A 10,242-nucleotide genomic window follows, 5' to 3' on the forward strand; every position below is an offset into this window, starting at 1 on the left:
ACATTGAAATTGAAGGATCTGCAATGTATAATTGAGACATGGAGGCCAATATTAAGCCTCTCAAGCCACTGTTGTTCATAGGAGCTTGTGACGTGCAAGAGGTGGAAAATTTCTTTTGGACAAAGTGAAAAACGACGAGAACAAGATGAAAAATGTCATGTTGTACCTCTCGGAAATGGCCATGCTTTGATGGAAGTAAGAGGAGTTTGATATAGGGATGAGAGCAATTCAAAGTAGAGTTCAAGAAGGCTTTCTTCCCTAATAACGTCCTATGAGGCAAAATATAAGTTTAAGCTGGCAGGAAGCATAAAAATATATGTGAAGGGATTCATCACTCTCACGCTACACATTTCCAACCTGACCCATGAAGACATGTTGTTCCTGTTTATCGATGGGCTGCCAATATTGGGTTAGCGCTATTGATGAATCCATCACGTAGACCAAAATTTTGACAAACTTTAAGCATGGTAGAGGAAGAATAAAAGACATGAGGGGTATTTATAACCAAGGTGGGGAAGATCATGACAAAAGTAAGGAGCAACAACCAAATTGCATGAATCATGATACCTATAAGTCTGATGGCAAGAAGTTTGGACGTTAATGTGTTATTGGCATGATTACATAGACTACAAAGAAAAACATTTGCTACATATGTGGTGGGTTGCACGACTATGCAGATGCATTGAATTAAAGAACCTAGATGCATATTACAAAAATTGAAGAACAAAGATATACAAAGACCCAATTAAAGTTTGGGAATGACACAAATGAGACTGATTGGACTATACGGAGCTATCGCAAATTAATCATAGAATTCAAAAAAATATCGTGCACAATATGCAAACATCATGATCAATGGATGACCAACTCGTGCTATGGTCGACACAGTGTAGAAGCCAACATAATGACCAAGACCGTGACAATGAAGTTGGGATTTAGTTATAATCCAAGTAACACACACCTTAAGACAATTATTATACCATCGACTCCCGTTTGTTGGATCACTCAGGGAGTAAGCACCACACAAGATAAAACCAACTTTATTGTCCCTCTTTTAGATATATTTGACATAATTATTGGGCAAGATTTTTTCAAGAAAATATCCTACGGTGATCGATCTTTATGCGTAACGACTCTTGCGTATAATACAAGAATGATCATATATGGTTGCCCTAATTAAGGAATTAAAAAAAGAATGATGAGCTCCAGTATCGGTCATGCAACTTATTGTGAATGAGACGAGTGTTGACTGAGATGCCACTCAGGATGAGCACATGGGTCTACCAAGTAAGGCAGCTAGAAAGGTGATTCCTCCCAAAAGGCTTGGGGATTACGTTTGGAAAGGGGGAAGTTCACGTGAAAAGGGGTAACATTGGCAAAGCAAATGGCATAAAAGAGAGTGAGTGGAGCATTGCAGGGGATTGGTTTATGTTGTTATCACTGGACACTCTTTCTCTCTCAATTTCTTCTACGTTTCTCACCTCATTCTTCTTCTATCATTAGTTTTACTACTTCTGGAATTTCCTATTGCATTTCTGATTCTAGGAACTTCAATATATCTACTACTAGTAAGTTGAGTAAAAAGAATTAATATAAGTGTGGCTAGTGTTTCATTGTGTCAATTTGTTACAATGGTGCTTTCAAGGTCTTCAATGGATGACCGAAGACTCAAGTCACTTGTTGAAGAATCAGTTCAGGGTATGAAAGACTCCATTCTCGCAGATATTCGCTCTTTGTTACTGGAAGTGGTAGGAAGCAAAACCCAACGCCCCCATAGGGACTCACATGATGACCGTTTTCCGACTGCCCCAAACCTCCGTCACAAACCAGCTTCGGTGGAGTTTGGACGTTTCTGTGGAGAGTATCTGGAGTCTTGAATCTTTTAGGCAAAATGATATTTTGAATTTTAAAAGATTGCAGAAAATCAGCATTTGTCGCCTGTTTCTCTTTATCAGGACGAGAATGCATTGGAATGGTATCAATGGCTTTTTCAAAATAAACAACTAGTGGATCGGGAGCACTTTGCTTCAAAGGTGCGGATCCGTTTCCATTAAAAAGGATCGGAGTCTGCCGAGGGACGTTTAGCGAAGCTCTGGCAGATGACCACTGTCTGAGATTTTTGGTCCAGATTTGAGATCATTGCAAACGAGACTAACAACATGGATCATAATTGAATGGTACGTCTCTTTATTTCTTGGCTTCGTGAAGATATTAAGAACTCTTTTTTGGTCCACAGGCTTAAGAGTTACGAAGAGAAACTTAATTTAGCCCATATACATGAGCGACGGATCCAAGCTGAGAACGGACCTATTAGGCCAGCTTTTTCTAGGTCAACTCCCCTTTTGCCTACCCCAAATTCTGATACCCTAAATCAAAATCCTTTTTCTTCTTTAATGCCTTACATTGTATCCCCTTCCTCTTCGAACCACACTCTTCTTAGAAGGCTCACTCATGCAGAGCTTCATAAGCGCCGTGAGCAGAGACTATGTTATTATTGTGAGGAGACGTACTTATGGGACACAAGTGTAAGAAACCCCACAACTTATGTTGCTCACTGATGGATCCAATTTGGACCCTAGCTTGCCAGGTTTTGTTTGTTGATGAGGATTTCTTAGTGAAGGAATCACAAGGTTTAGAATTACAGGAGCAATCATCTATTTCTTATCATGATTTATCTGGGGGAATTTCACCCTCCACATTGTGATTCACAGGAAAGGTAAATGGGTCGCCAGTCCAAGTTTTAGTGGATGGCGGAAGTACTCACAATTTTGTGCTACTACGTGCAGCCTAACATCTCCAGCTCAAAGTTGAGGTTATTCCCCAATCTGCAGTAATGGTGGGCAGTGGACAAAGGCTCCCGTGTGAAAGTGTGGTGAAGCAGTGTCACGACCCAAAACTATATTGGATCATGACATGGCGTACTTGACCCTTTTGAGTCTTGTACAAGCCCTCTAACTATCGTTCATTACATAAGACATGAAAAGTAGAGCGGACACAACAATTAATATAAAAGGAATTCTTTTATAAATACTTAAAAAATCTCATCGTCACAAGCCAACTTAAAGACACGACATAAATAACTCAGGGACACGACCCTTTACATTTGAAGAGATACATAATAAGAATTTATACAAAACTAAATGGATTAAGAACTATGCCCTCAAATATACGAGGACATACTTTGTCTTGAGAGAGTCAAATCCCAAGCTTGCCTTCTAAACTTCAACCTTGCTTCCAAAACCTATACTTATAAAGTATAGAAAAGTATGGTGTTAGTACAAGTAATGTACTAAGTATGACATAAGCAAAAACATATAAAAAGGGACGTTTTAGTAAAATAACCTTTCATGCCAAATAATTAAAACATTCATAAACAAAATAAAAACTATCATTTAACATTTAGAGAAGGATTTCCATAATTATAACAAAAGGATTCACTTTACAGTAGCATTCACAATGAACTTCCTTTAACAATACAGTGAACTAAAATGACTCCAAAGTAGTGAACTTCCAAAGTATTGCCAATGAGGAAGTGAACTCATTTGGAGTTTCCCTAACTAAGGTCATCCTTAGGATCACTAAGGTAAGGCATGAAGGAAGTACACATATGCCTCCTTAAATACACACCAAAGTGATCCTTAGACTACCTTCTTTTTGGCGTATTCACCTCGGGAGAACAAGCCCCCACTCAATGGCAAGACAATAGAAGAACACCCAAACAATACACCAAGACTTCCCTTTCGGAATGCCTACTTAGTGCTATGAGTAGATGACATCCCATACCACCACCTACCTTAAGTAGTACAATCTTTTAGAAGTCTTGGCACCAAGATTCCCCTTTCGGAAGGAGACTTAGTTCATTAAATTCATACAAGACTCATTAAGACTCCCCTTTTGGAATACATACTTAGTGCAATGGATAAATAGCGTCCCATTCCACTACTTACCATAAGTAGCACACTCTTTTAGAAGACTTAGAATATTTATTACTTTTGTGGGATTTAGCTTAACCGACATAAACCATGAGAGCTAGGCATGAAATCCCGATATTAACCCCTATCGGATGAGGGATCCTCACTTTCCTAGTAAGTTAATTCTTTTTATCATTTACATGGCTTTCCCAATAACTACACCTATGCGGGCGCACAATTAAGGATAAGGAGATTGTTACTAAGTAACTCATTCTCTACTAACGAGGAGTACTCATCTTAAGAGTTACATTGCAATACAACATCTCAACTCATGGAGTGTAAGCACCTCATTTTCATATCCTCTCGATGTTAGACATAACCCCAACAGATTCTAAACATTATAAACTATAGGTTAAGGATAACTAGTGAACACCACATCTCAACTCACGACGGGTATCATCCTCCAACCTATCTTAGAAAGCTCTTAGGATGTAGTGAGGTTTCTACTAAACACTTCATCTCAACTCACAAAGAGTGTTCATCCAAAAATCCCCTTTTTGACTTAATTTAGCTTCATTCATTCATTCAAGTGTGAGTGTGTGTACATGTGAGCACACCTTGCACATAAGCATCATTTCATTTACATTAACTTCTATACATGCTTTAGACCTTCATTCATCAAATCACACACTTTACACGCTTCACATAATCATGTACTTCATTTAGGCATACTCTCTAGCCTACTCACAGAATAGCTTCAGTAAGCACATTTAACAAGAATAACATCATTTTCGTCCTTACTTCACATAACAAGCCTTCATGGACTCATTCACAATAAATAAGTAACTTCACATTCGTATAAGTCAAATAAACACCGCCACCAAGAAGGTGTACCATACCACTCAAGAGCATTTCAAATTTAAGGCTAAACAACGTAAGCAACTTACCCTTTTATCCAAAATTCCATCCCCTGTGAGATTTTACTCAATATTTCATTATAATCTAGACTTCTGGGCAGTTAGGTAAACAACAATATCAGCCATAAGAAACCAAGACTCAAAGACTACCAATTCATGCTCATTTAATCCATTACTTAAGCCAAAATTTGATGAAAAGATTTATCGTGATTTAATTAAAGTTTTAGCATTAAAATCACCAACTAACCTTAGAAACATTATCTTTGAATCATTATAAATGTTTTCATGCAAGACCCAAATTTAGAGTTGAAAATAGAAGAAACTAGGAAAAAGGGGCACCTTGAATGGAAGAGAGTTCAAGGATGGATATCATATCTCACATAGAATAAACCCCAATGATTCTTTATGAATAAATGCCCACCAACAGCCCTCCTAGTTCCTTCTTGACTTCTAGTTTCCATGGTGACTTGAGAGAGCCTTCTCAGAAGGAGGGGTTTTGGATTTTAGGAAGAGGAGTCTAAAATTAGGTCTTAGGGTTTAAAAGACTTTAGTATATCTAAATAACCCTAAAATAACTTCTTTTGTTCGTAAAATACTTGGGGTCAATTACCAAACACCCCAAGCCTTCACATGAAAGGACAACTTTTGGCAGGCTCACAAACGAGACCTAACCAAAAGACCGTTTATCCATCAACGGACCGTTGGTGGGGTCTTGTGGGTTGAAACTTAGCTTCATTTGGATCATGGATAACTAATCTTGCAGGTCCAATTGACGAGGCAAGTCGAATGGCTGTTGGTTGAACCACTGGCTGTCGATTGCCTTCTTTAGGGCCCCTTGTGGGTCCTAGATGGGGTCGTACCCAAACATTAAACCCCTAAACTAAGTAATATAGGTCATAGGAACATCTCAAATCAATTTCTATTAAAATGAACACGTAAAACTCACTCAAACACACCAAAACACACAAGCACTCTCTAAGGCACACTTTGCGTACGTCATGGACGTTTGACCTTAAAACTTCACCAAACTTCACACACTGCCTAAGAACATCAATGTAACACATTTTAACTTAAAATTAACTCAACAAACATTCACGTATCTCTAGTTAACCTTAGTTCGTTTTAGGGCGTTACAAGCAAGTTAACGTATTGATACAAGGGTGTACTATAGTCGAGGACCTTTATGCCTTACCTTTCCAAGGTGAGGATGTAGTCCTTGGAGTATCATGGTTGTCTACATTGGGGCGTGTTATAACTGATTATGCAACAAGAGAATTTGAATTTACTTTACATTGTTCTAAGTGGTTATGGAAGGGGGATTCACCCACTGATGCTCAGCAAATTCAGTTGCATAGTTTAAGGCTTATGACAACGACTGATGCTATTGCTTCGTTCTCCTTTCCGGCAATGATTACTCATGAAGGTAGTTGTACAGGTGAAATGACCACAGATTTGAGTAGTCTATTGGAGTCATATCATGATGTGTTTCAGAAACCCATAGGATTGCCACCTTCTCGTGCTCACACCAGCAATAAGTATATTTTTAGTAGAAATTCCAAAGAGTAGCCACTAACACCTTAATATATTTTCTCTTACCTCTACAAAATAATTTTTCCTACAATTAAATAACTCCCGCCTTTTTTAAACCCCCCCCCCCCCCCCCACCTAATTAAAAATAATTCTTACTAAGGCCTAATTTAAAAGGATTTGATCTGATTTTTATCATAAGCTCACAACAGCGACTCCCCACAAACCTAATTGTGATCTTCGGGTATGTATACCATTTCTTTTCATGTTTTAGGCATAAATGTTTTCTCGTTTGTTTAAATCTTTATAGATCAGTTTATTTTCATTGAAAAAAGTAATATTGTATTGGTTAGTACATTTTTTCTTCTGTTTATTTGAGTTTCTCTATAGATCTCTTTTAAGATCTTAACCTTGTATATGTTTCTTTCTAAAAAAGTTTGTTAATCTGGTATTCTATCAACAAATAAAAATACACTCACTCTAGTTAGTTCTTAGTATTAAATTAAGTGAGGTCTTTTTCTCCATTGAGAAATTTCCTGGGATTAATAAAGAAATCAAACATGGTTTCATGGCTAGTGGACCTAATCATAGTCAGGCTTACACCATATTACTCATTGGAGTCTTTCTTTAGTAAACAAATTTGATGTGTGTTTTAATTTTTTATTCATGAGTATGGTTTAGATTCAAATTGAAATTTTAATGGTTTACTGGCTTACGTATGAGTTCTATGATTCTTTTGTTTGTTACCTATATGTTTTGGTTCTTTGTTGTTCAATGTCATTTTCTATGTATGAGTTACTGCAATATATGTGTTCTGTCCCATTTATTTTATATCGTTTAAGAATATAGTATTGGAGAACAAGAACAAACTAATAAAGTATTTTCTAAACCTTCGTTGTTTTAATTTTCTTTCTCCTAACTGTCTCTGTCTTGTCTTTTCATTTAGGTTGCAAGGCTGGTACAAAAACAATTCTTCTTTTTCACTTTCTTGTCTTCATCAATAAAGTATTGTGCTTCCTATGTATTCAAACACTTGAGGATAAGTTGAGTTGTGCTTTATGATTTGTGATGTCCAAACAAATAAAGATTTGTAAAAGCTATTCTTTTAATTTTTTGCTAATCTTTTTCTTAAAAGTTATTTTTTTAATTGTTTGCTAAGTTTTGCTTGTGATCTCTAGGTGCTATTTATTTAATTGTAATTGTTTGAATCATTTCCTCTCTTCCCCCTACTATTTATGAAATAAACTGATGCATTGTTCGATAATGTCGTTGTTGACATATTCTGAATCCTATGTCTATTTCTTACTAACTAGGTACATTTTGTTGATAGAAAGAAATGGTATTACCTAGTACAGGAACCCCAAGTAATGTACATAGTTGTAGAACTGAAAAAATTATGATTTAACGAATATATCAAAGAATTAAGTGGGTATTTTTAGTCTCTGTTAAGTCTAGGTTAAGTTGAATCTTAGTACAATCAGGTCGTGTAACATAAAAGATGAAGCATTGGTAATATTTGGTAGCGATTGTTTCGCTGTAATGCACTAAAATATCTGCAACATTGTTACTTTCTCATAGATTTGCTGAGAATTGGATCAGATAACTTATTAAGAAGTTCCCCTATCCACCGAGTTGAGAAGGTTGTCATTGGTCCAAAGGGTGGAGGGTCACATACGGATTTATCGGTTATCAAAGAAAAAAAACTTGTCAAGAAGGACCATTCTGAATATGTGAAATAGTAGAAGAAATTAAAATTGTTGTTTTGTTTTGACTACACTCGAGTTATATTAGCGATTACTTAGACCCTTCTAACTAATACAATTTGGAAAATGATTTAAAATGAGATATTTATAAATTATCATCTTCTTGAATAGTTATGAATATGATTCCAACAATTTTAGGAACAAAATCAAGTTCACGATTTCTATCAATCCAACTACAAGGTCGATAAGATTCACCTTATCAATAACCTCTTCTATGAGCCCTATTTTATTGATATTGATGTTAATTTCTTGAAATATTGAATATAAATTGATGAAAATACCAGTCATTTGATCCTCCATTTTAGGTTGATTTAAACTAATCAATTTGTTTGACTTTTATATCTCTTTGTGTTAATTGTCCATTGTAATGTTGAATTCAATGTTTATATCTCTGGAATTATCAAATCTATTTGGTTTATTAGTTGATCCATTTCCATATTTGGGGTCATATACTTTTCTTACACTCCCTTATATACAATTCTATATTCAAGTACATGACTCAAAAGCTATGTAAGAGTTAATCGCTAGTGATAAACTTGTCATTGTTGTAGTTAATAATATAGTCATAGTACCTTTGACTTTGAGTATTCTCAAGCAATCAAGAACATCATAAGCCTTCTATTTTTACAGTTTAAGATCAACAAGTAATATTTGTGCAAGATTCTATAGAGCATGAATGATTTGTCCCTAGGTTAATTAAATATCTAGATTTTTTTTATATGGAAAAGGAAAATATTGTGCAGTGTGAGTCATCAATGCAGTGATGTCACCAACTTGTTTCTCTTAGTAAATTTTTGTGCTCCAGAGTAACAGTGCAATGATTGGGGAAGAATTGATGTTGATGGAGTTGTAGTTGATACAAACCTAATTTTCAAGATTCTCCAAATGACCATGAAGTTAATATTGAGTGAAGAAATGACATTTAAAATTAAAGTGTTTCTAAATAAGATAGGTCATACTTATAAATTATAGTATTTGCAAGTTTTATTTAAGAAATTCTATTGATTTTTTATTATTTAATTAGAAATTTGAATTAAATATATGTTTTTGCTTTCATTTTCTCATTTTATAGAAGATGCATCTTAGTAAGCTATGAATTTTTTACTGGTTGATTATTGGATAATTGAGTAAATTTTGTGTGCTTGCTTTTACTTATATTTTGTTGATTTCAACTCTTGGATTGTGTCATAATACAATATTATTATCACTTGAGAATTTTTTTGTTGGTGCACCAGTATCTCTCATCTTTAGAACTATATCTCTCATCTTTAGAACTATTTTTATCGCAATTTTTTATTTGTGCACACTCTGTTTATTATGTGTTTTTGACCGTTTGGGATAATATTTTTCCTCTTGTTAAACATATGACATGTTGATGTGTTGGACATTATCTAGACCTAATGCACCTTGATAATTACTTCACTTTGGAAAAGGGACTATGCTAAAGAGAAGTCGCAATATATTATGATGTGAAATATTAAATTGAACATCTAATGGATGATCAAACTAACAGTGCAACCTAATATTATCTTGAACAGTTAATAGAAAATCAGCATAATATTGAATCCCCAGAAGAAGATGGCCAATCTTGAGTAGTTTCGTTGGTAGCACTGAAGTTCAACATAATGATGAATTAGGTAACACCACTTTTGTTTGTGTTATTTTCAAGTCTTAGTTGTGTTAAAATTTTAGTTAATCTAATGGCTTATGTAGTGTTATAGTCTAGTGCGTGGGTTTCTGATTGATTTCGATCAATATTCTTGGCTGCCTTTTCCTTTGTGATCATGTATTGATGTTTAAAGAGAAGGAAAATAATTGTGAAGAACTTTTAGCCTATATAGTCTTATACTTTTCCTATGATTAGGCTAACCTCAATCTGCAACAAACCACTACACTACTTAAAGAAATACTTCCTCCGTACAAAAAAAGAATGACCTAGTTTGACTTGGAACTGAGTTTAAGAAAATAAAGAAAACTTTTAATCTTGTGGTTCTAAATTAAAGTTATGTGAAATGTACCAAAGTGTCCTTTAATCTTGTGGTCTTAAACATGTCACGTGAAAAGTTAAAGTTAAATTGTTGTCAAAAAAGGAAAGGGGTCATTCTATTTTAAACAAACTAAAAA

Source organism: Solanum lycopersicum, chromosome 6 (assembly GCF_036512215.1).
Source record: "Solanum lycopersicum chromosome 6, SLM_r2.1".
Lineage (NCBI taxonomy): Eukaryota > Viridiplantae > Streptophyta > Magnoliopsida > Solanales > Solanaceae > Solanum > Solanum lycopersicum.